The sequence below is a fragment of the Alosa alosa genome, chromosome 14, assembly GCF_017589495.1.
Source record: "Alosa alosa isolate M-15738 ecotype Scorff River chromosome 14, AALO_Geno_1.1, whole genome shotgun sequence".
NCBI classification, from domain to species: Eukaryota; Metazoa; Chordata; class Actinopteri; order Clupeiformes; family Clupeidae; genus Alosa; species Alosa alosa.
Window position 1 is genome coordinate 493210 of NC_063202.1, and position 26136 is coordinate 519345.

Here is a 26136-nt window from a genome sequence, read left to right on the forward strand (position 1 = left end):
GAGTGACAAAGGCATGTTTGTCTCGCACCTGACAGGCTGTTTCTTCCTCATCATCGTCGCCACTGCCGAAGACAAGACAAGGAGAGTTTACTCTGCAGACTTACTCATCAAAGCCAGTGTCACACCCATACAATGCCGAGGTGACACGTTCAGTGGCACAAATAAAGCATCTTTTAGGTTTGCTTTACAGACACAACAAAATAAATCCTGCATGTGGTTTGACGTGGTGATATTAGTGCAAAAATAATCAGCTCTTTCTTCGCTTAGACTTTTCCGATGGTCTTTTACTGCCAAGTTGAGAATACACATCAAATGATGTCACATTCCGTTCATTTGCTCTTCCTCTCTGTCTCTCTCTTGGTCAGTAATGACACAATTGAGTGGCTGACAGATATGATTCTGTCATCGTGGTTGTTCTCTGCTATCACTCACTATCCTAATTATCTCCTAATCTGCCTTTGCTGAGTTGGGTGACGGGGTCAAACATATTCCATTAGTGCGCCACTGAGCAATGTGCGTGCCCTCGCTTAAAACACTTGACCCGCCCGCTCATCTGGCACCGGGCATAATTATTTGCCATTCGGCCTCAGACGGAGGTAATCAATCAGGTCACGCCTACAGCACTAGTGTCACATGCAGCCCACCCGACCCCACCATATATATATATATATATATACTGTACACACACACCACATGCACATGGCACACAGGCATCTGCTAGTAAAGGCAGTCTTTGCCCTGTGCCATTCCTGGGAGGTTAGCAGAGTCTTCGTCGCCCACTCGTCTGGTTATTAGATCCTGAGCTGCTGTGCAGCTCTTTATTGGATGGCCTAAATAAGACTCGCTCAGGCGCAAGGTTATTTGGATTTGTCTCTTTTGTCATGTGATGGCTCCTCTGCTATTATTGAGGACAGCAGCTTATTGGTTTCATTTCCCAGCAAAACAATATTTGGTTAAAGGGTGGCCCCATGACAAATATGATTGGCACACTAGAATTCCCAGGCTGTCTTATGGGTTTGACCCTCTACTCCTTTCAAACCACCCTCTCTATGAAGCTTCACAAGAACTTCACACCCTCTTTATGAAGCTTCACAAGAACTTAAGAAGATGAAAAGAAGACAGTGATGTGCCAATGACAACTTAGAACTCTAAATATCCTTTTTTGCCTTGTTTTCCTGAAAAGGAATAAAATTAGTTCACTTAACATCCTTTGAAAAAATCCCCCCAGTTCCTCCTTCCCCACTGCTCCTCTCTCATGTTCTCGCTAAAGGATGGAACAATGTGCTTGGCTGTGTTTGTTCACCCTGTCGCCTGGGGCCAAACTGGGTAAATGGCTTAGTGTTCATAGACCTCTGTGACAACTGGGAGACTTCACAGGCTCCTCAACCCAAAACAAAGTGCAGCAACTCGGTGACACGGCAAAGAGATGACGTGATGAGTATATTACAGTGTGTTCCAGTGGGCGACGTGGCGGAAGGCGGATTTAAATAAAACGTCCTCCTTTCTGCTCTGAGTGATTCTGCGTGACAGCAAAATTGGAGCCGCGTTGGACGCATTTTGCCACAGTTGTCGCGCTTAGCTGTTTAAGCTGGCATTGGTTCAGCCTACCAGCATGGGAGAGTTATTTGTCTTGGCTAGCCATTGCCCCATGGCTACAAGAAAACACAACAGATCGCTTAATAAGAAACAAGCAACATCTTTTTTTTCCAACGGTTTTCAGAAACGCTGCTGGCTAGTTCCCTTACAAGCTACAGTCGCTGTACATGTCCAGGGTGACTTACAGCATCATGTCATGGGGGGCCTCCAAGGAGCAGGGAAATGGCTTTGCATTAATTAGCCAAACCCCAGAAATAGACCCCGCAAATTTCTTGAAAAACAACCAGCCCCGATTCTCACAAATCATGTTTGGCCTTGTGTCCATTCTTATTTCTCCTCCCGAGCCTGGTGCTGAAGGACTCAAGTTCACTGCTGTGGCTCTTTTGTCTTCTAGATGATTCCACACCCACACAAATGACCGAGTCCTGGAAGTGTACTCATAATGGGGATATGACTGAACTGCCGTGATTCAAAAGAGCAGGTTCGTTCAAATAAATCACACAAATTGGCTTTGCTAAAAATAAAGCATTACACTAAACACTGTTTATAAGGAGAAATCACATGTCTATGTGTTAAGAGCATATTATGAGTTTACATATTTCATGGCTGAACTGTCATGATCTTGAATTAGATAGATATATACTTTAGATAGATTAGATAGATAGATACTTTATTGATCTTGGGGATCAATAAAGTATCTATCTATCTATCGATCTATCTATGATCAAAAGCAGCAGGTTTGTCTCCATTACAAGTGAAAATAAATCACTAAATGGCTGTGCTGAAAATGAAGCATATCACTCAACACTGCGTAAAAGCAGAATATGCATTGATAATTGGTAAGAGCATGTAAGAGCAAAAATAATAATAATAATAATTAAAATGCTTTAAATTGAGCCCTAATGTGGGTGATGAATACAAACTAAAGAAACACTTCACATCAACTTTCTTCAAGTCTGTATGTAAGGTTAGGTCGGCCTTTACTTATTCAGATTTCAATACAAATATCTAATCAAAATATCTAAACATGTAAACCTCAGAGGAAGCAGATGGAGGATGAATATAAATATAGGTGTGAAAAACATCCATTGGATTTTTTTTACCAATCAATATGCCCAGCGGGTAACATAACTCAATTTCCTCCTGCCTCCCTGTTTCAAATGCAAGAATGTTTTAACGTTAAACACACCACTGATAACATCCTCCACCATGTGTTCAAAACCATCACACCTAATTACTTAATTAAAGGAATAGTCTGTGAAACCCTTAGTTATTTAATTAAAACAACATTTATTAATTAACTAACTCACCTGCATCCAATGCCTTCTTTATATTAATGTCAGAAAGTTCCACAAAGTTTCTTTTTTTTTCTGAAAAAAGAAAATAGTAATGTAATGAAGAGAAGTATATTATTTTGAAGTCAGCTGTGACTCCACATGTTGAGACATTGAAGCCTGCAGCATTTGACGTAAATAACAACAATAATAACAACAGCAACACTATTACTGTAGGCAAAGCTTGTGGTGCCACTGTACTGCCGAGAGGCTCTTCAGATAGATATTTGCTAAGGTGATTGGTGAAGCCATCACAGAAAAGTGGGGAAGGGCCCAACTGCTCACAGCAACGGTAAATTGCTTCACTTGATGACAGGGTGTCAATAGATGGCTCTAATATGACAGTGTTTCCTGTCAGCATGGTCACCGCTTGGTCATTACCGGCCTGTAATAACACTTTGTTGGCTTGGTTGGTATCATTGCTTTTACCCTCAATGGCTTCAGCTTTTTGGAGTAACCATCAGACAATGGGTGCTCGGCAATACCTCCCCTATTTCAACCACTCTTCCACAGCTTTTAATTCAGACCTTTTATTATGTATAACACAGGCGGACCTCTACCCACTACCTCAATCCACATGTTGCCTTCATGGAAATCAATGGTGCCAGCTCATCTCCATTCCTTAGATTACAGCTCATGCCACAGTAAGTAATCTAACTCAATGGCTGAAGTCTGTGCACCAGTGGTGAAGCCATTTATTCAATGGGCGGGCAGCTTTTTTGGCACTAGCGGCTTTTATTCTCTGTGCCACAGGGTAATCGTGTGCATTTTTTTGTGTAATGGATAGGCAGGAGGGTGGAGCCGGGATATTCAGCACAAAGAAAGGGCTACAATGAATCAATCAGATGGAATTGGGAAGTAATCAGTCATCGCGCACACTGTTATTTGAAATAATGCAGTGCTGGACTTGCCGTGTGCAAAATAGACCACATTATTTTATCAAATGAGATCACAGGGAGATGGGTAAACAGGAAACATGAAAGGATATGGAAGAGTGGACATATATCAACACATACATAAACGCACACACACACACACACACACACATACACACACACACACACACCACACACACACACACACACACACCACACACACACACACACACACACACACACACACACACACACACACAGGCACACACACACACACACACACACACACACACACACACACACACACACACACACACACCACACACACACACACACACAGGCACACACACACACACACACACACACACACTACTTTGTATTCTATTCTATTGTGTATTATTTTATTTTCTATTCTATTTTCTCTCTTGGTCTGTCTCTATAATGACCACTTTCTCTCGCACACACACTCTCTCTCTCACACACACAAACACACAGACTATGAAATGTGGACACCTTTTGCATGTGTTTGTTGGCCTGCTTGGCCAGAGTGCGGTTTTAACGCCTCCACTAGTGGACCTATTGACTGACACTCTCGCTGTGGGGGTGAGGAGAGGCCTGGCCAGCCTTTTGCACTAATGAACACGGCGAGCCTGCAAACACACACCTGCACCTGCTCGCTTCAGCCACATGGGCCGGCCGACGTCTCGGTTCTCCGCAACACTGCTCGCCCTCCTGGACTCATCTCTATGAGACGAGGTGTGTGTGTGTGTGTGTATGTGTGTGTGTGTGTGTGTGTGTGCGTGCGTGCGTGCGTGCGTGTCTGTGTGTGTATATGTGTGTGTGTGTGTGTACTGTATATGTGTGTACCAGGCTTCCGATGTGGCCCTACCACATGACTGGCCTTCCATGACAAAATGGGGCAAAATGCTAAAGGCTTTCAGCTCCCCTGTCCCCGGCAGTCAAAGGCAGCTGTGGTAGCAGAGAGCTATTGAACATGGAGGAAGAAATGTGATTATGCTAAAATGGCTGCACAGCCTGGCATGAGGTGAGTGTAAATCAAGGAGAGGCTTCCAACCTGATATGATAGGGGGCGACGTCGAAGGAGAGTAAATTATTCAGGGGATTTGTGAAGTTGCCCAGCCCCTGCGTGGTGGGGGGTGGTTCGGTTAACAACACCTTGCATGTGCACTGGTACGCCTCCTGACCACCCAATCCACACAAGCGCACAAATGTACACACAAATACGCACACACACACAACACACACACACACACACACACACACACACACACACACAGAGGGAAAACCGAATCCTGTGTATTTTTTATTATTTTCTCCTCCCTCTCCTCTCCTCCTCTACTCCTCCCTCCCTCTGCTCTCTCCTCTCCTCCTCTCCTCCTCCTCCCTCTGCTCTCTCCTCTCCTCCTCCCTCCTCCCTCCTCCTCCCTCCCTCTACTCCTCCTCCCTCTGCCTCTCCCTCCCTCCTCCTCCCCTCTGCCTCTCCCTCTCCTCCCCACTCCTCCTGCTCTCCCTCCTCCCTCCCCCACTCCCTCCTCCCCCTCCTCCTCCCTCTGCTCCTCCCTCCCTCCCCCACCCTCCCTCCCTCTGCCTCTCCCTCCTCCCTCCCTCTGCCTCCTCTCCTCCCTCCCCTCCCCCTCCCTCCCTCCTCCCTCTGCCCCTCCCCCTCCCTCCCCTCCTCCCTCCTCCCTCCTCCCTCCCTCCCTCCCTCCCTCCCTCTTCCTCCCTCCCTTTCCCTCCTTCCTTCCCTCCTCCCCCTACCCTCCCTTCCCTCTGCCTCCCTCCTCCCTCCTCCCTCCCTCTGCCTCCCTTTCCTCCTCCTCTCCCTCTCCTCTCCTCCTCTTCTAACCTGTCTTCTGGGTATGATCCTTCCCCACCCACTCTGTCAGAACGATGCACATTATGTTCTTGTTTCATCCGCCCCCCCCCCCTTCTCTCCCCACCCCACACACACACACACACACACACACACACACACACACACACACACACACACACACACACACATATACTTACACACAAACACTTGAAAACTGAGTGTAACAAAGTAATGTATCTTCACACCTTTCTCTTTCATCACGACACAATGCTGTAGCGTCCTCTGCTCTCAGATTACACTAGAGAGAGAGAGAGAGAGAGAGAGAGAATAGAGGGAGGGAGAGAGAGAGGGAGAGGGCGAGAGAGAAAGAGAACAAGACAGAGGGGATAAACAGAGAAGGGGGAGTTCTGCCACTAGATGTAGCTGAAGGACTCAGGTGCTCCCTTGCCCATTCGCTCCCTCGTTCGCTCACTCAGTCACTCACTCGCACTGAGTACTGCTTTTTTTGGGGGCTGTCATGCGCCTCTCAAATAACCCCATCATCTCTCCGCAGAAAGAGGCGGCAGGCTGCAGGAATAATGATTAAAAGAACTCACAGGCACAGACCAAGGGGCTGGTCAGACACTGCGAGTGGGAGAATTGTTCGGCGCTGTGAGCTAAAAGTGAGAAAAGTCTTTTGTGACTGAAGGTTGGAGGTGCTGTGGTAACAAAAGCTACTGAACCTCTCTCTGAAGAAGTCTTTTTTTATACACTGTAATGTTTTTATAATGGAATTGATCGGATGAGTGCTAAAAAATTGTTTTTTTAACATCATTTATTATTTATTAATATGAAAAAAAATGTCCAAATCCAAATTTAAACACTACAAAAGAGGGAAAGCAGGCATCAGGAATGCATTTTGAGCTCAATACTGTGAAGGTCCTCCTGATCTGGAGTCTGCTCTCCACTCCCCCTGGGCCTTCAGTGTTGATACATTTTCTCACTGCCACTGATCTCCAAACAGGGAAACAAACGGGGTGAGAGATGGGAGTGTCTTCGGTCTGCGATCCAGTCAGCTGGCCCCTATCCTCGCCCTCAACCCCCCACACACTCCAACCCCGGACTTAGGAGCAGGGGGACGGATGGCTGGGCACTTGACCTGATTTTCCCGGAGATCAGTGACCTTGGCTTGTGGAGTTTTTGCAGCGCATGTAACTTAAAGTGACACTTGCCCGAAGCTGCCTCAGAGCACAGTGCTAGGTTGGCTGTCTGAAACCATATTTGACAAGTATCGGTGGGGCAGAGGGGGTTCCTAGTAAAGCTCCATTATGCTCTCCTAGATTCCCTCTCAGTCTCTTTTTTTTCTGCATCTCTAACACACACACACACACACACACACACACACACACAGAAGCACGCACACACAATCAAGATCTTCTTGTCTGTCTCAGGCTCCACTGTTATACTTCCCTCGTTTCTGTGGCATTGTCTGATTTTGAAAGGGAGGGTCACGTCCTCCTGGGATGTGTTAAACAATAAAAAAGAAAAGAAATCAAAAAGGAGTGGGAGAGGATACAGTCTACAGTCTGCATAGTGCTGTCAGCGCTCCGCTCCGTGAGTCTGCCACTGGCTCAAAGGTGAAATCATATGGCTCAATGGTCAGTGAGAGGTGTGAGGACTAGCCTGTCCTCCTGTTTCTCCTTCCCCGCTCTGGCCTTTCCCTATCGCTGACACAGGCGCCCCGACAACAAGCAAATGTGAAACGAGGAGTGACACAGCCATCACATTTCATCTCTCCCTTTGTTTTGGGTGATGGCAAACAGGATATATCCACTGAACTCCATATGCTCAACTGTGGTTTGAATACAAGGTTAGGGATAAGAGCAGCACTTTTATCACATCAGCGGATATAGAATATGCCATAACTGCTCAGTCTACTTGCGGTTATTGTTGTTGATAGTTTTATCTGCTGTGGCTTTAGTGATATAAAAAATAATATGCATCTTATGTACCATATATGCTGCTAAATGTTCAAGCCATTATTGTTGTTGATGGTTTTCTTTGGCCTCTGCTCAGTCATCAGGTTTAATTTTACCTGGCTTATCTGCAGCTTTTGATACAGAGAGCCATGGCATTCTCCTCTTCACATTATCTGAACTAGGAATTTCTGGGAAAGCTCTGAATTGGTTTGCATCCTACCTCAAAGGATATGCATTCCTTGTGTACTGGCAATTAAGGGCGGGTGTCAAGTCTCATCACCCCACATCAGGTGTACCTCAGGAATCAGTACTTGGCCCACTTCTGTTCTCCATGTATGCCACTTCATTTGGTAAGAACATTCACTCCCACATATTTGCCTGTTGGGTCACTGTTATGTGGATGATACTCAACTTTACCATTCTTTCCCACCTGATGGTTCTATTATTTATGCATGATTTCTGTATGCCTCAGAGATATTTTAGTCTGGATGAAAGGTTGACATCTTGAACTCAATCTTTCCAAAATTGAGCTTCTGGTATTCACAACTAAATAGCTACTACCCAACATATCAGCATCCAGTTTGGCTCATCTTCACTGACCTCTGTTTAAATGGCACCTAACTTGGGGGTCACAATTGATGACTGACTAATTTCTCTGAGCTTGTAGCTTCAGTCATGTTGGTTTATCCTATACACTATTCGGAAAATCAGACCTGTATCACAATATGCCACACAACTTCTTGTGCAGGCCATGGTTCTGTTCAAACTTCACTATTTCAACATATTGTTAGCTGGTCTGGCTGCTTGTGAGACCATTTCAGATTGTCCAGAATGCAGTGGCACATCTGGTCTTTAATCAGCCAAAGACACATGTAAGGGACCGTTCGTTATTTATAAACGGGATCACCGGAGGGATTTTGAGTGCTTCGATCAAAAGTAGCATGACCCTCCCCTGTCTACTATGTAATTTCCAACGACCCTCCAGCAGCATTTTCAAAACTGACATGACCCTCCCTGGCTAATTGTCGATGTCTTCCGCCCACGCTCTTACGCGCTATGAAATCACATCAACTTTTGCTACCGCCCTTAAACCAACCTCTGCTTTCTGATCTTACACATCACACTTCACCAAGATGGTGGCCATTTCAGTAGATTTACTCACTAACATTGTTGTGGAAACACAATAAGCATGGAAACTAAATGCACACTTCCTGCAACTGCATTAGCCTAACAAGAAAAGTTACTCCTCTAGTAAGTATTCACATGAAATAAAACAATAAAACATTGAGACCATTCAACAAAGCACACTGGGTAATAACAAATTCAACACATGAACTTGTTGCTATGGACTCGTCTCTAGGCTTCCTCAGTCATTGTAAAGCTGCCGAAGCTAAACATTATCCAAAACTCAATTTCTCAGACGAGCGTCAATTTGGGAGCTTACACTCCTTCCTTCTCAAATGACTTGAAAAGGCCGTTTGCACAATTTCACAAATAATCACAGGGACCGAAAAAATACCTAACATTTTAAAATAACATTTTAAAAATACCTAACACCTTTTTCTGGGTTTATCATTTAAACGTTTCCCCACTGTCTTGCCGTTTTAATATTTTCCCATAGAATATCCCATATTACTGTAATACTCTCCTAACATTAGTCCTGCATTCTGGCCTGTCTCTGTGTTGTCCTGTTGTTACCCTTGCCCTTCCAGTGAAACAGATGTATTCAAATCATCATTTTGCTTGCTTGAATGTGAACTCAGTGTGATGTTAACCTAGGCCTATTTAAGTTAACGACGTGGTTGTCGTGAGAACTCGATTCATTAACGCTTGCAGTGTCCGGCCGTAGGCTATGCCTACGTGCGCACCTACCAGGCTACTCAGCTAGACAAAGAATCGTATATTCACTCCAAGTTGGCCTACCATAACTTACCAACTACACTGTAGACTATAAACTGGCTATTTATATGACCAAATGTATTTGTTCAACTTTATGAAGCAGAATTATGCACTGCTACTTGGAACGTAACACATTTGTGTTGGCAGGAGAGAGAATGACAGCGATTAACAAATTGCACTTGTTGCTGGTTACCAATAAATAGGGCCTACTATATATTTTTTTGCAAACAACAAAAACAGAAAGGATGGAGACAGCAAAGCTAGAGATGGGCAGGAACGAGGTCAATTGGTATTAGAAATGCTTGTCAAAACCATAGGAGCTGGATGTGTGGATGAATGAAGCACAAGTATGTTAAGCATGCACACTGTTTAAAGTTAGGCTAGGCTACACGGTAAACTACAAGTAAACCAAAGTTAAATTTAGCTTTTTAGGGCTGGATAAAGTTGACCAAATGGATATAGGCTGTTAGGCGTGAATAAAGTAGGCTACTTTGTTGCTCAAACCCTTCCAACGTTAATGGGGACGAATGTTGACATTTCCCGTATTTTGCGTGAAAAACCCGGGAAATCTCCCTTATTTTCATTGTTCAATATTGACAGAGCTATGGAACGAAAGAGAACGTTATATGGCGACAGAAATCAACAATCAAACAAGCCACTTTGATTTTTTGCTGTTTTCATTAATACAAAAGATGGGTGACCCTCCCTCCTAGACAAAAAAAAGTTAGGTGACCCTCCCCTCAACAAAGAATAAAAAGACATGACCATCCCCTATTTTCCTCCGGTGACCCCGTTTATAAATAACGAACGGTCCCTAACTCCTTTGTTAGTTATTCTTCATTGACTTCCTATAGCACCCAGAACTAAATTCATATACCGCTTTTTGACCTATAGGACACTTACTGGACCTTGCTATTTTAAGCTCCAGCTCTAAGTCCCCTACTCGCCCACTGCGCTCCTCTGATGAGCCACTGCTATATCGGCCTTCCATCAACACCAAGAGGTCACAGTCAACACTATTTTTTTTTCTATGACTCCTCGTTGGTGGAATTTAATAACCTAATGCTCTTCGTTCTTATGATAGATTTGGGGTCTTCAAAAAGCATCTTAGCGAACAGATAATTATTCTGTTAGATTCGATTTAGTTACTATAAGCTGTAATGTAATATATGTAATATATTTCAAATTATGTAATATTTATTGATGTCATTGTATCCTGCTTTGGACAAAAGTGTCTGCTAAATACCCTAAACATAAACGTAACCATAAACATATTTGATTTGCTTTTGTAAACTTGGAATTGGAATAATGGATGTTGAGAAGACATTTCAACATATTATATACTGCATAAATAGTCCGAGTATCCTCGATAGGACAGGCCAGGCTTGAAGTTTTAAGTCCATACAGCGTGTCAGAGCCTAAGAGTTTCTGACTGTTTAATCTTTTATATTCCTTCTAAATGGAGCCGCCTTCGAAAATAGTTTCCATTAATGTACAAGTAGGCCTCATTGACAGTGCTGGATTGGCTCATAATCTCAATACTGGCTAAATGGACGAACGGAGCGATAAGACATTTGCCAATTCACTCCGCTGTCTGCATCTATAGGCAGATGCGATTACGCCTTTTCCCTTTCATCATTGGCCTTGACAGCTGGTGTTTAGTATGGGGCATAGAAACTCCTAAATATTCATACTGAGTCTGTCTCTCTGACTGACTGCATGGAGATTGAGCTCTCCGCCGATTTTAACGGATTACAGTGTTAGGGTTGAGCTGCCCTGCTGAGGAGATGAAGCAGGGGTCAAGACGACTTGGTGGAGTCTCGTAGTGTACAGTTGGATGCCCTAACTTGTGAGGTATTCATAGCATAACATGGCGTGGATGACAAGCTAATTGTTGGCAGATGTACACAAGCGTCCTGTGCTAGAGAGTGCTAGGCTGGAGTCACAGTTGCCATTTTAAATGGAATCTGCTAAACAGGTCAGAATGTTGAGATACAGATTGAGGCCTTATCAGCACTTATGTTGTATGATGAGTACTACAGTATATCAGCTGTGCACTGAGGCTATTCATAAATTTTTTCTAACAATAAATCATAATTTCAGTGAGTAAACGTGACACTCAAGTATATGTCTCAGTTTGGGGATATTTTCACACATTGGTCTTCTGTTTTCATTAATGAGCTGTGAAAAATGTGCTAAAACACAATAACAAATACGTGTTGTTTTTTTTGTTGTTATCGTTGTTTTTTTGTGTGTAATGCCTACTTCCATATCACTGCATATAATGTGACTTTTTAAAAACTTTGCATGGTTCACTGAGAGATGAAATTAAAATTGAAGTGTGTGTGTGTGTGTGTGTGTGTGTGTGTGTGGGCTGGACATAAGCAAAGCAAAGTTGAAATAAACAGTTTTTTTTTCAGCGCTATCTAGCGCCTCTATTTTTTATTTATTATATATTTCCTTTTGTCCTGGAGGAGGCCATAACGTCTGAAGGCCAACACAATGAACCAGACTTGGCAAGGCCAGGAGGCTGGACCTGCTCTATCCAAGTATTTGTAATCCTTTAAAATTGTCATTTGGGTCATTTACTTCTATTGAACCACCACCTTCGAAGAAGAATGGGTCTGTCCAAAGAGTCCTGACTAATTTTCTTCCAGAGTTTTTTAGAGTCCCCTCACTGTTTTGTTTTACCTTGATATGGACTGTTCATTTGTTACAACGCTGTAAAGGTTCCTTGCTAAAAAATTCGGCCGATTTGTGCTGATAAACACTTCCCGTCTTTCTGAGTGACACAGAGTAATGCTCAACAGAAAACTAGCACTGACAGAGAAGAGGGAAACGTCCTCCATAGAAACATGTTGATGAAGACATACAAGTCAACAAATCTCATGAATGCATGTCTGATATTATTTCCATATCTGTGTCATGTGAGCTATTGTGTGTGCGTTTCGAAAGATATTGGGTTAGTTTCCTGCAGTCCAATAAATATGGCATGAAGTCCAATAGAGAAATGATGAGAGAGTTCAGTAACCCGGACATAATACAGAGGGGGGTTCACTACTGTGTTTTTGTTTTGCTAATAAGATGCATCTCATAAATACTAAAACTGATAATAAGAAGGCATAATAAAATTAATTAGCGATAAGTGCCTCCCCATTGAGAGTCACCAAAGAAACGACGCTATTTTAAAACTTGCATCTTGACGACAGGGTATTCTAAACGCGTTCTGAATGCCACCTCCAACAATCAGCAGCTGGAGATATTTTCAGGGACATTAATCGTGCAGTAATACGTCCATTTGTTCACATCCACAGGGTATTTTCCTGCCAAAACAAATCTGTGTCAGAACGGCAGACTGATAGAACTGTCAAAAGACTAATGTGACTCTTAAACTCCACTTTCACTGCAGAAAAAGAGATTGAGCCCAGAGACAGATAGATAGATGGATAGAGGATGAGAGAGAGAGACAGAGAAAGAGGGAGAGAGAGAGAGAGAGAAGAATAAGAAAGTTCAGAAGTTTGTCTTCCCTACTAGGGAATAAAACATATCAGAGTGTCAATGAAGCTTGTCATACTACATGCAAATTGGATTTGGGAATTCTATTTCCCTCCCTCTAATTATCTGATGTCTCAGAATGATATTGAACTTGATGATACATCTGAGAGTCAGCTATGAAATGCATTCATTGACTTTGTCTAAAGGAAAAATGTAGATATGCACACGTTACTTAGTTTATTATGCTAATTAGCAGTGGCTAAGACAACACATTCAAAGTAGTTAAAGGATGCCGTTGCATGGTTTCAGCAAACTGTGTTTACCCGCAAACAGGGCATTGTCAAATCCTGCAAAAAACTTGAGTCGTTTCACATGAATGCAAATTAAATCCTGGCCTTGAAGGCAAAGAGACATAAAATGATTTTTTCCCTCCCTGAGGCTTTTTTGGTGTGTGTCTTCCTGCCATGGGTGACAATAATTAATCATGGTGGCATTAAGTGGATTGGGGGCAGGGGTAATAGATCAATTGACAAGCAGATGATAAGACTAGATGGGAGAGATAACCTTGGACATTGTGGTGACTGGTGAGGATAGATGGATGAAGCATTCTTAGGGGAAGGATCATTTGGGATTCTTAAACTTGTGGTCATCAGAAATGAGGGAAGGAAATAGAGGCCTGCTCCAAAGTGTCTCTGACTAATGTCATGAACATCAGTGCCAATCCAATGTTTGGAGATTATCAGCCAGTCTAGATAAATGATCTAATATAAATGATAAATAAAAGTGTTAGATAAATGATCTAATAAGTTCATGTACATGCCCCCAGAGTGTAGCACTGTAGCTGGCTGGCTGCGTTAGCTGCTGGCTGTAGCAACTCGAGCTAACCGACAGTACTTGGTGGCCATGAGAAATGGAGATATATATTAAAACTTGCCAAATTTCTCCTTTAAAACTGCTAGATGGGATTGTTTAACTAATTGAAAAGTTCAAAATATAATTACCATTACCAAACCATTGAATGGAACAATACAAATGTAAAGTATTTAGCAGGTATTGTAATGTAACACCAATTTACCAACATCCAAGTCAAAAGAGAGTAGTGTGATTGTAAAAAGAGAGTTGATTGTACCTTATTACTGCTTTTTAAATGAATTGCTTGTTACAGGCATGAAGAAGCATTGCACTAATGCTGACACATATCACTTTGTCACAAAGACCAGCAAGTAAGCAAAGTGACATGATGTACACAGGGTTAGCTGAAAATATGCAGGGAGCATGAGCAGTATGTTGTTAGTACTATGAGGATATGTGGGGTGATGTTGGCCCATTAAAGTAAAGTTCCAAACCACGATTGCTGTTAGATAATGATCATGTTCTATCAGTTAACAAAACAAGTTTTGTTAGTAAACATGTCTGGAAAGACATTCATTCATAAAATCTCCCGGAACCTAGAGCGAACAAGAGCACGCAAGCCAGACCGGACTTCAAATCGCGTGTGCATCTGAGTTTAACGCGCACACAACGGACAGGGAGAGAGAGGAGTGGTGCATGTGTGCCTGAAGCGCATTCTAAGACAGAGAGCATCCTGGTCTGTTTCGCTAAATCAACCAATCAGTTTTCAGTGTACTTATATCTCTTTTCTTCCGAACTTAATTAATCAGTTCAGTCAGTGTATCTAGGAACAGGAGCGTCATGGCAGAGTCATATCACATCAGACTACACAAAAGTGTACCCAATTGTCTCATAAGAGTAAAACATAATGATAGTCTTGCACACTGCACTGTTTGTAACAGTGACTTTAGCATTGCTCACAGCGGGTTAAATGATTGCAAAAGACTTGTTGAGGTGAGTTTAACAAGTGTAATTTAATTTGCATATTACTCAGGCCTATACTAGATGGCTAGTTGCCAAGGTTACATGAAAAGGCCAAACTACCAAAATTTACATATTTTACTATCACTATTTCAATCTTCCTTATTTGGTGTACTGACTAGACATTATTGAACAAACATCTGAATTTCAGTATATATATATATACTTTTTTGATCCCGTGAGGGAAATTTGGTCTCTGCTTTTAACCCAATCGGTGAATTAGTGAAACACAAACAGCACACAGTGAAAACACAGTGAGGTGAAGCACACACTAATCCCGGCGCAGTGAGCTGCCTGCTACAATGGCGGTGCTTGGGGAGCAGTGAGGGGTTAGGTGCCTTGCTCAAGGGCACTTCAGCCGCGGCCCACTGGTCGGGGCTCGAACCGGCAACCCTCCGGTTACAAGTCCAGAGTGCTAACCAGTGGGCCACGGCTGCCCCTTAGGTTAGTAGCCTAAGTAGGTTAGGTTGGGATGTCTGCTATACATGGCTGACATTACTGTTAAAATGCACTTCCAGTGTAGTGAGTATTGGCAAAACCGGTTATCATGTTTATGTTGAGGCGGTGTTGTCGGCAGCTGCTGAAAGTAACTAATAAAGTAACTTGTAATATAACTTAGTTACTTTTAAAATCAAGTAATCAGTAAAGTAACTAAGTTACTTTTTAAAGGAGTAATTAGTAATCAGATTACTTTTTCAAGGTAACTGTGGCAACACTGTAATCGGGTGACTATCTCTTGTCTGTAATTATCCAAAAGGATATGACATTGGCTGCACTCTGTGGATGCATTATTTGAAGTGAAAGGTAGCATCCGACAGAAAAAGAAAAGAAAGAAAAAAACAGCCAGAGCGGCTCATCTGTCACTGAACAGAGCACACACAGACAGAAGCCCCACCGAGAGGAGCCATGGGGAGAATTACAATCTTGCCACACAATTAAACTTATTTGGCTGATGTGGAATCAAGGGCATCCCATGGCTTAATATCCCCAAGCCTCCAAATGAGATTAACTGCTGGGACTCTTATTATCACAGGACACTACAGTGTATAACAAACAGGCAGATCATTTTACTATCTATCATTTTGCATGCCTGTCTAATTTAAAAGGCAGAAGGAAACGTTGCATAACAAAGACAAAAATAAATATATAATGGGATTCTACATAACGATAGTTTCTTGGGAAAGCTTACAACTAATAACTGTGTTGTAATAACGTCATTGAGTATTTGTAGACTTGGTCATCACATTTCTATTTCAATTCAATTTTTGTATTAGGGGGTACATCTAAATTGGCATTGTCTATGATTGGCACCCATGCATAGACCATTACAAATTGTCTTCACATGCTTTCTGCATGTGGCTTATGATAATGATTTCAAACTATTTTTACACATGGGCAAACCGCTCCAGTGCTTGCCCGCTTGACCACATCTGCATGCTCTTCCACTGCAGTGCAGTAACATCTGCATGCTCTTCCACTGCAGTAACATCTGCATGCTCTTCCAGTGCAGTAACATCTGCATGCTCTTCCACTGCAGTGCAGTAACATCTGCATGCTCTTCCACTGCAGTAACATCTGCATGCTCTTCCACTGCAGTAACATCTGCATGCTCTTCCAGTGCAGTAACATCTGCATGCTCTTCCAGTGCAGTAATGCTAAAATGCTGTCCCCCTTCCTTCAGTCCTTGAAGCTTTTAACTTCATTAGCTGGTGTCTCTCCCGGGGAACAGGATTTGCTCGAGGTCGACGTCTGAAGTCCAACAAGTGGTCACTCTGGGTCTCCCCGATTCATTTTAAAGTAAATGAGTCTAAAACAGTCATTATCATTCATGAGGAGCAGAAGTTATTTTCAAAACGCACAACTCAAGCAGCAAAAGCCTGAGTTGTATTGGCTATGGCCTTGGGAGATGTGAATTACATTTGGTGTGCTGGTTAAAGAGGAAATGGGGAGAGAGGGAGCTAGAGAGAGAGAGAGAGAGATTTATGAAATGGAATGTACTGAGACCTAATACATCATCTATCATTAAACATGGCAACAACGTAGCCCCCTGATGGATACAGACACATATGCTGTGCTAGTTGACAAGTAAATGGTTTTCAGTCAGTCTATCAAACCCATTACAATCAACATTTTAAACAAAATTCCCCCCAAAAATATAGCATCACCTCTCAACAAAATCAATAAATATCACAAATATAATGTGTGAAAAGCGAGAGGTATTTTCACTTCCTTGCATACAATGTTATTATTCATGACACAACTTAATTTAACAAAACAGTGGCATACCCAGGCATTGGTATTCTTCCTGCTCAGACTTCCCCAGAAGGATTTAGTGATCTGTAGAGAGCCAACTCCTTCGAGGATCAGCATTGTGATATTTCCTCCTCGCACACAAAGCCAGGCTGACGTCAAAGTCTCCCATGCATGGTGAAACACATTCACTGCAAACCACTCTGTTTTCTTACTGAATATCACATCATAAGACACACTGTGTGTTTTGCATATGCAGTCAGTCATTTTTTGGAGAAATGCCCAAAAGCCGTTTAAAGGCCTATAACACAGTATGAACAAAGTATTCTATTCTAATGTCACAATGCAAATGTGTGACACTCACACATTTCAAATAAAGACTGAAAAGACATTGCAGTACTATGAAGCACATGGACTTTCACTGGCAGAAATTCATAAAAGAAATCCTAATTGGAACCTTGAAACGCTGAAGTGAATAATGGCAGACCGAGTAAGCTCAAGTGGATTTTGTTCTTGCTCAGGTCCCAGTCCAAAGCATGGCATGCCACTCCTGAAGTGTTCCGAGGTGAGTGTGTTCTGAGATTTCTCCTGGCTGCTTTGAGGGACCACTAAAAACAGAGGTAGAAGCCATGGACATTCTAATGATGATACAGATGCCATGTGTTCATCCCTGCACTTGTTATGAATAGCTGTCATACTCTAATTATCTCCACTGAGACAAAGGTGTTTGTGTGAACATGTTTGTGCATACAGTATGTCTGTGTGTGTATGTGTGTGTGTGTGTGTGTGTGTGTGTGTGTGTGTGTGTGTGTGTGCATATGCGTGTCTGAAATGTGCGGGTGTGGATGGGTGATGTCACTGAAAACCCAGGGTGCCTTGTGAGGACAGGCTGGGGACTGAGACACAACTGAAGTGATGATACGCGCCAATGCATCGCTGCCCATTAAAACACAAGACTTCTCTTGATAGCGCCGCTTCATTTCACTAGGGGACTTTCAAACAAGCTTCCTCAGCTAAGTGTTGTTAGAATGCTCAAATATCTGTAACAGAAATGAAATGAAACGGGAGAATCGCCCCCCCCCACACACACACCCCTCCTACCCGTGTCTCCATAAGACAACTGTGTGATCTGCACAAACATGCAGCAGTGAAGATTACTGTTGTGGATCATTCACCATGAAGAACAAATAACTCTCTAAACCTGAGCACCTCCCCAAGTCCTGAACCATGGAGTCGGGAGAGCACACAACTTTAACACATATGGCAGAGTTGAACATGATCTCATAGCGCCTCAGCTTGTAAGGGGACGCTGTGGCTGCTGAGCTCTCAGGTGTCACCAGAGAGCCAGGAAGCCGTCATCAAGAGCGATTGCCACGGAGGAGATGTGAGAAGGTCAGAGAAAGCACCGTGGCACAGAATACAGCGGCAGCTCTACACAGGCAATGTCTTCATTTGTCCGTCCGCGTACGCGAGAAGCCAGCCACCTGGGTACCTTGAGCTGTCGGAGAAGAAGTGATTACCTGTTCAAAGTGCTTGCTGAAATCCTTGGGGATTATATCGTCAATTAATCAAAAGCTCCAAAAGGCCCTATTCATCAAACACTAATGGATCTCTATTGCTAACCTTTTCCACCTCAAAAAATAAAATATAAAAATGTGTTTTACTCTGGTATGGTATAGAAATTAAATGTGTGACCTTGCGAATTGTACAATCACTATGGTCTTAGAATAATCTCACTTACTAAGTTTGGAGAATAAGGTACAATTCATGAAAAGTCACATGGAAAAAGTTGATTACCCAAAACTGAAAAGACCTGGACTGATTCTGAAGCCTTTTTTTTCAACAAAAAGAATTGCGAATGAAATCATAGTGGCATCACTGTAATGAATGTTAACTGGAGTGCATAACCTTAGTCTTACTCTTAACCTCTCACTTGAAAAATCAGAGCCTTACAAATAAAACATGATTTTCCTTTCCAATGTCATCTAGTACGACCGGCAGAGAGAAAGATTTTTAGATTTTGTTTAAAATCGAAATCGTGAGCCAGCTAAAATTCTACTCAGTGAAAAGCTGTTGTACTAGGCCCCTGGCCTCTGTGAGGTGACAATCTGAACACTAGGTTCACTGCATGCATGCTCTGTATAATTACCTCCATTTTCTTTCATTCCATCTTGAAAGTAGTTAACAAGAACATGTCATGCTATTGATGTGAAATATCATTACTAGTTTTAAAACACAACTTGACACAATCTAATGCTACTGTATGCTATGGTAAAACTACCATTTAAGTTACACTGTACGTGTTATTACCGGTATACTTGGGTCAGGGTGGGTTAGGGGGAGGATGGCGTGAATTATGTCTTGTGTATGTTTTGTTTATGTTGTGTATGTTTATGTCTTGTGCTTCTTTGTTTACCTTTTTCAGTTTGTAGTTTTTCTGTAATATATTTTTTGTCGCTGTCTTTGCTTCTTATTTGTCTGTATGTCTTTGTTAAGGGTAAGTGTGTTGAGGCGGGTTGAGCAAAAGGTGGAACACTCTAAGGAAGGACTCAAGGTGGATTTTGGGGAAGATGGGAATTTTATTTTTCCCAAAATAAGGCCCGTAGGCAATTCATTAATCATTAAATAATAACAAAGCAAAAAATACAAATAAAAATAAGAAAAACAAAAACTTTTTCAATAAAGAAAATAAACTGACATGATAGTCAAAAGATGTCTAGACAACAATAGCAATGACTTTGCACCAGTCAACATTACCTTAGGAAAGAGAGCTACAAGACTCACGTCTGTCCAGGACCTGCTCTCTCTACCAACTCACTGGGGAGGCTTAAATTAGGCCCAAGTGCCGCTCTAAATTGGATCATACCAACTCGGTCAAAAGTACAGGGGGTATCACTGGTGAGCTAACAACAAATGAGCTAAAACAGCTAGAAAACACTCCAAATATCTGGACAATTATATGTGACATATTTTAAATATCTTACTTCCAGTCGGCATAGCCAACATTCTTTTAACAGTCTATACAAATTAATTTATTAAAACACGGGTTCACTTCCGGTGAACCCGGAAGTCAACACATTAATAAACCCGGAACTTGGCACGGGAAATCTCTTACCAAAACAAACAGAAGACGAGAACACTGGTGAGACAAACATTTTGCAAGGTGACTTTTCTGCTGTATGGTTTTAACTTAAAATAAACACAACATTCGTGTGACAAGACAGGTTTGACGAGTGCTTATTTTAACGTAAATGACAATGAATGGAAATGTATGATTTTAAACTGTAAAGAGTTGTAATGGATAAAAGTAGCCTAGGCAAATTCACCGTTGTTTAAGACGTCTAAATAACAGCAACGGGAATTACTGAAATTGTATGATGAATGACATGGTTAACAGATATGAAACATAAGCAGATGAATGGCATGGAAGACAGACATAACAAACACGTAAGCTGACGTTCGCGCTCAGTCTCTGTTAACGTAAGCAGCGTGTCGCTGCGGTGGCGGTAGCTATGCGCCCCGTCACAGTCTTCTAAAAGAAACATGTAATGCCAAACAAAGTGCCTTTTTCAAACAAATGTTTCCCAATAAATATATTTGAAACTTATTACCGGTATACTAATCCCTCTAATATGAGATGATTCAGTTTGTGGAACATAAGTGAATGTTATGATTAAGTGACATGTCAGGTCTATAGCATGCGTCACATCAAATAAAAATAGTAAGGAACAGAACACAAAAGCGTGGAGGCTCCTGGTCCTCTCTCACCCACACTTCACCACCAAGCAGGGATGGATTACTGCACGGGCCTACCGGGCCCAGGCCCAGGGGCCCAAGGGGTCCGGGGGCCCTGAAGCCCAAGCCTTTGCATGGAATCATTGCCTCAATATCAACAAATCAGGATGTAGGCTATGAATCTGATTGAATTTAGTATTGACCATCCCCAAAATGCACCAGAATACAGGAAATCACATCAAACAAATTAAAAATGTTCTGGGGGAGGACCCCCAAACCCCCCTCCCACATATACGACAATAAGTGGGGGGCCCTTAATACATCTGGGCCCAGGGGCCCGAAAGTTCATAATCCGCCCATGCCACCAAGCACCACTTCACGTGAAGCCACTGTCACAGCTGAAGGGTGATGAAATTGCGCGTCACTATGGCTACAGATAGACTGCAGTTGCAGCTGTTTTGTCATGTGCTTTCATTTTCTATTCAATATTGAACATGTGAAATAACTTCATCTGCTAAATAAACAGATTGCACGTCTGGTGATGTGTGTAGGACGAAAATTCTACTGCTCTCTCAATACACTTTTAACATCTAAAATCGACCCTGCACGCACTTAAAACAAATAAACAGGCGTCTCAGTCTCACGCATGTATTGGCAAAACTGTATCAGACCGGTGTAACGTTGGTAAATCTTCCATTGCACAGAATGATTTTTGTAGCACGTGCAACAAACGACAGTCAAAAGATACAATTACAGTGCTGCTATCAATTTGCTTGGTATAACCGCATTTATAGTTTTCTACAAATGCAATCAATCAAATTGGCCTCCATCACTCAACCAACGCTAACGTTAACATTACCTAGGTCCTTATTGATATTATAAGATTAACGTCCGATAAACATCCTCAGATTTATTTCGGCTTCAAGAAGAAATGGGAATTACATTTCATGTGAACATCGTCCTATCCTTATTAGACGTTCTCTGCGGTAAACTACAGTCCTTGTAGGAAGCGTCCATTGTTTTTCCAACCCACTTTTAAAATTACGTCTCACTGCAACGATGCGCCATCTAGTGGACAAACGACTACTTATCGCCAATACTGGAAATGCAGCCATGATGATTACATTACATTACATTACATTACATTTGGCTGACGCTTTTTAACCAAAGCGACTAACAACATGGTAAACAGTAAGTTTTAGAACAATTCTCACAATTTTAGGACAGTTTCAAAAAAACATTAGAGTACAGTAAGAATAAGTGCGTTGGTGAGTGCTGTTTTTAGCAGTTACTTGTCAGTTTAAAACGGCTGGTGAGTGCTAGGATCAGTAAGACTTGTTGTAAGTGTTGCTATGAGAGTAGATGTTCTCTAAAGAGCTGGGTCTTCAGGAGTTTTTGAAAGTGGAAAAGGATGTCCCTGCCCTTGTAGGAACTGGCAGTGTGTTCCACCAACGAGGAACAACAGATGAGAAAAAGTTTGGATTGGCTTGAGCGCATTGGTGGTAGAGCTAGACGTCGTTCGTCAGAGGAGCGCAGCGGTCTGGAGGTAGTGTAAGTCTGTATGAGGGCATTCAAGTAGGTGGGAGCAGAACCGGAGACTACTTTGTAGGCAAGCGTTAGAGATGATGATGATGAATATGTATTTTGGCTTTTTTTTTTAATCCTACTGAATTTGTAATTATGTATCGGCCGTTCTAATACCGATAGTATGTGGGTGCCTGTGTGTGTGTGCATGTGTATATGTGTGCACCGTCATCTACAGGCCAATGAGTGTACAGTCACTAAATGTACAAATAACCTAATTTTTTTTAGACCCCCCCCCATGGATGAAATTGTACGAAACTTGGCATACCCCCAGAGAATGCCAGGTCAATCATAAAATTTGGTGCAGTTCTGAACATCTTCACTGAAGATAGGGGCGATTAAAGCAGAATAATATTGCATTTTCATTTTTTACCGGGGGGGGTGCAAATCACAAATGAGTGATTATGGGCCAGGTTGATGTGGGCCCTTGAGACCAACATACCATAAAAGATTCTTCATCCTCGGGGCCCAGCATGGGGTGTGGCCCCGGGATCTAAAAAACGAAATTTTTCCGTAAAAAGTCTAGTGGGGTTACATACCCACCAAATTTCATGTGCACCGGTGTTTCGTGTCCCGGTATCGTTGACCAAAAATTCAGGAAGTAGATGACGGAAAAAAAAAAAAAAAAAAAAACTTTGACAATCATTATATGACCGCTTCGCTAGCAGCGGTCATAATAAAAAATGTTGACAGTGCAAATACTGCTGTTGCATATATATACTGTGCATTAGTTTTGAACATTTTGAACATTTGAACGTACCATAAAATCCAATGTCAGCTTCTTCCTCATGAATGGAGGATGAAGTTGATGGTGTACCTGGGAAAATAATTGAAAAAAAATCTGAAATTACCTGTGAAGTACGTTTGACCATTTTTGTTAGCATATTGGAAAAGGTCATTAACAGCTCAGCTCAGTGAGAGAAATTCACTCTACCTTCATCAGTGGAGGTATCCTTAGGAAGAGCCTGAGGGCTGAGAAATTTAAGCAAAGCACCTTGAGGGAGAAAGAAAAGATATGTTAGCATTCCCATATTTTGATATTTAGAAGGGATGCAGCTGCTTTCACAACTACCAATGCTTACTATAAAAACATCCCAAGCTAATGTTATACATTGACCTAGGCCTACTTGTAGCTTAACATAGCATTTAAGCATTCTGCTGTTCAGGGCTGGAGTGGGGCCACTTGAGTTTCAGGCCCAAGACCGGCCCACTTTTTTAGTGGTGGTGGAAATTGGATAAATAAGGCAACATTTCAGCTCTTACTATCCTGTAGTTTTTATTATAGGCTAATATTCCACAAGGGTAGGTTGATAAGTTAACAAAAACAGGAAGGAAGAAATAATGTATCCCACAATTCCACTAAGAGGCATATTGAACTATTGTATTGTTTACATGTTTTTTTCTGCATGGGTCAGCTATCATGTTGTTGTTTGGTGATTTGCTACTACATTCACTTCTGAGCAAACAAGCCATATAGGTTGATAATGTAGTCTACTGCTGTCATAGCCTACTGTTCTTTCTTCCATAAAATAACTTTAATTCATATGGTTAACTCTATTATCCTTTCTACTTGTCCCTATAGTCATAGTTATTTTTTCAGCGGGGGACTGGCTGATCTGCTGCTCAGGCTACTTTTGTTTTTAGGCCTATAGGCTACTGCATACACAGATCAAGCTTGAGTTTTGTTCTCAATATTTGCATAATATTTGCAAAGTCTATGAATAGCCATATTGGATGATACCAAAATGCTAATATTTTAATTCATTGAATATGTTACTTGCGAATAGGTTGACAACGCTACAACATCCAATAGGTTATTAGCCCAATTACACCGTTATAATCATGGCTATCTGTCTTTACCAGTTGCCACTTATGTCTGTCCTCTTCAAAAAAGTTGGAAGCATGGCACATTTGGCAGCATTTCCCTCCAATACTTTTCATCTTTTTTACCTGGCCTTTTCAGTCCCTCATGGCATCTTTCTACCATCCATCCTCCCTGACGCTTATCACTACGGTAGGACCGGCCCGGCTGGTATCTGAGAAAACTTTTTAGGAAAGAAGGGCTATATGGACCCAACCAATTAACTCTTCTTGGGAGGGGAGAACTACCCATGCAGAGGCTGCGGTGTTAGGCATAGAATGTGAACGTGTGTAGCCAACTTTAAGAGAAGATAGATTAACATGACAAATGCCAATATTTTTCCCTTGACCGGCCCAAAAGTGAAGCGGCCCATCGGGAATTCTCCCGATTCTCCCGATTACCCACTCCGGGCCTGCTGCTGTTTGAGAATTAGACAGACGCACCTGGTGCTTTAAAGACAGTAAACAGCTGGCGTGCATGAATACTGCTAGACATGAATGTTCCAGTCTGCTTTGATGCACGGAATTTATCGTGTGGTTTTCCTAACCCATTTGGTAAATAGATTATCACGGTCGAATAGTTAGTATAGCAGAGAAGCTATGCCACTTTCATCAAAACCTATTACAAAGTGATAGCAATGTTATGTCATTAAATACGATAAACAGTGATTCTGGAACAGGTCTGCGTCTTCCTTATCCCGTTAACACACATATTATACAGTATGTAACCATATTCCGTCCGTTTGAAAAAAAAAAAAGTTCTACTGTAGTTCTAGTTCTAGTTCTCTGTTCTAGTTTGTTACAAGCAGCATGGGCCGTCAGGCAGTAGTTAACATAAACATTTTTTGCTAGGCTAGGCTTCCTGCTGTGACATTACACCATTTGTACAAGACAAGTAGAGCTATTTTATCCAGTGTAATTTATCACTTACCACTATCTTGTTTTTTCTTGTCATCCTCTTCCTTTCTCTTCTTTCTTTTCTGGCTTCTGGACGCATAACTGCGCTTCATTATGACTGCCGATGTTTATATTTTCGTGGCAGCAGAGATCACGAACCTGGCTGGCTGGCTGCTGTCAGCGACTACTGAGAGGGCCCCCTTGAGGGGGATCCCGGTATTACAGGTAACAGTGTTAGTGCACTTTACTGCATTGACTATCAAAGGGGCGCTCACAGTTTGTCGTTGCATTTTATTCTTAACCAGTCGTTGTCTTGGAGCCCCAAGCAATTGCTTGGTTTGCTTGCCTTGTAGCGGCGGGCCTGCTGACAAGAATGTCATTTATGTGTATGTGTCACACAAATATGTTTCCCTTTGTGCTGTGAGAAGCAGTGGTATAGTTTCTTCAACACGGCACTTATGCGTCGCCTCTGACAATGCCTCATCAGAGCATACATCAGTCTGGGAATAAGGGACCGCTTCAGAAGAAATTGCATTATTTGAGTTTTACTTTAAATGCTACAGAAGTCCTCAGCAGAGTGCCGCGGTCTTTGCACTAAGCCCTCACGCTCCAGCATGGTAAATTCCCAGGGATTTTCCGTAATCATCTCCAAAGACACGCACTGCATGGACGGCGAGTGACCTTATCACAACCCTTCAAATGTCTCTCCTCCTGCTAGCCTTATCTACACTGCTCACACAAGTAGGACCCAGCTGAAGTAAATCAGAGAGACAGTGCCATCAAAATGTCAAAGTGTTTCAGGGTGGCGTCCGGTACTTTATGTGCGCTCTGGCTTGCCGTCAGAGGAGGGAAAGGAGTCATCTACAGTATATGGCTATCTTGGATGTCCAGCGATTGATTTCCTTTCATGCTTCTGTCATGGTGGGCCTGACTGTGTAGCAGAA